Source organism: Physella acuta, unplaced genomic scaffold (assembly GCF_028476545.2).
Source record: "Physella acuta isolate Inbredline_101_S28 unplaced genomic scaffold, ASM2847654v3 ptg001377l, whole genome shotgun sequence".
Lineage (NCBI taxonomy): Eukaryota > Metazoa > Mollusca > Gastropoda > Physidae > Physella > Physella acuta.
In genome coordinates, this window is record NW_026732892.1 from 263185 (window position 1) to 265062 (window position 1878).

Genomic DNA, 1878 nt, shown 5'->3' on the forward strand with positions numbered 1-1878 from the left:
TTACATCGTGTTATGAAGACAATGAAATAGTTTAAAATTTGCAAACCCGTAGCTGTATTCCTACCTATGGCTTCAGTATTTCATCCACCACTGAGGACAATTCTCTGCAAATATAAATGACGGTCACAAGTTGTCCACTGATTCTAGTCTAAGTTTAGTGAAATGTGAACACAAGTCAGCCATTGTGTTCAAATATGACCTGTTTTTAAAAAACCGCTCTATTACGGTTAGTTGTCGTTTGTTCATTGTCAGGGGGTGTAGACATTGTCAAGGGTTATAGATAGGCTCCCGTTCGCGGTGTAAGGGACTCAACTATTTGTGAAAGTACACACCCAAGTTGATCCCCATACTTTTTCTATACTTAGGACAGCAGTAAAAACTAATTCTTTGCAATATGAGAATGTAAGTAGCTAGCGTACCCGTCCCACGCGTTGCTGTGGTCGCAAAAAAAAAGTTGCCATATCTTCCAATTTTAGATGATGAAGAAATGAACTATTTCAGTCAAATTTAATTTAGATCTATAGATCTTCTTATAGAGACGTACTCTGTAAAATGTATACAATTTTCTCGGCCAAAATAATACACATTACTTTGAAAAGCAACAGAAATACCATTGAACAGCCGGGTTTTTAAGGAATCATTTAAGTCTCTTAATCAGTGTGTTTATTTAATATGGTGTTGTGTTGACTTCTAAATATAATGTATATATATTGGCTTCTTTAAATAGGTATTGTTAGCCTTTGTTATTTCAAATGTGTCGGATTTTTTGCTATTTAGTTATTTCTTTGCTTTGTCACTAATACCGTTCAACGTGTAGTAAAGCACATTGCGTTTTAAAAAAAAATAACTATTTTATAAAATATTTTTCTCAAACATGTTTAACGTTAAAAATATATAGGCCTGTAATTCACGTGTAACGGGTACCGACAGCTAGTTGTAATAAAATGAGATCATCAGGTATTGACGATTACACCAATAGCTTATATTATTAATCCTTCAACAGTGTTAGTTTTAAATGAAGGGAACACAAGGCCAACTACAGACCAGGTCCATCTTTCAGCAGACAAAGAGATGATGATGAGTTTATGTGGTAGTGGTAAGTACTTGGTGTGGTGGTGGTGTCTCAAGTGTGTTGGTGGTGTGTGTCAGATTGGTGTCACAGGTGTTCCAGGTGTGTTGGTGATGGTGTTCCAGGTGTGTTGGTGATGGTGTTCCATGTGTGGTGGTGATGGTGTTCCAAGTGTGGTGGTGGTGTCTCAGGTATGGTGATAAATAGTGTCCCAGGTGTGTTGACTGTGTGTGTGCCAATTTGGTGTCACAAGTGTTCCAGGTATGTTGGTGATGGTGTTCCATGTGTTTTGGTGGAGCTGTTCCAGATGTGTTAATGGTAAGTACCAGATGTTTGGATGCTTCTAACTACTGAATCTACAAATCTCTAACTTGACAAACGATATAAAAATTCAATTTAAAAATAATTTAGTAATTAGTGTCAAATTGTTGGTGTTAATACTACCAGCCGAAATAGCTCAGTTGGGAGAGCGTTAGACTGAAGATCTAAAGGTCCCTGGTTCGATCCCGGGTTTCGGCGATTCATTTTCATCAACATTTTTGACATTTAAAAATGTAAATATATTTTGAGTGAACCTTTATTAGAATATATTATTTCTTTCATTTCTTTTTTTTTTTATAAAATGCCATCACACTTGATTAATCATGTTTCCATTTTGCCAGTTAAATGATTAGGGTAACTACCATTACAAAACTAAGAATATTCTAACAAGAATGCCTAGCTTGATGTATGTTCTAACACGCACCCACACATTGAAGGCGACAACATTTTGGATTGAGGCTGGTGAACCTGATTGAACCTATTTGAAC

General features: G+C 36.2%; 1 non-coding gene across 1 annotated transcript; it reads left to right on the forward strand.

Annotated features, from left to right (window-relative positions):
• The first annotated feature begins 1515 nt into the window (after window positions 1-1515).
• Window positions 1516-1588, forward strand: Trnaf-gaa (transfer RNA phenylalanine (anticodon GAA)). The gene has a single exon. It is a non-coding gene; the product is annotated as a tRNA-Phe (tRNA).
• The last annotated feature ends 290 nt before the right edge of the window (window positions 1589-1878 follow it).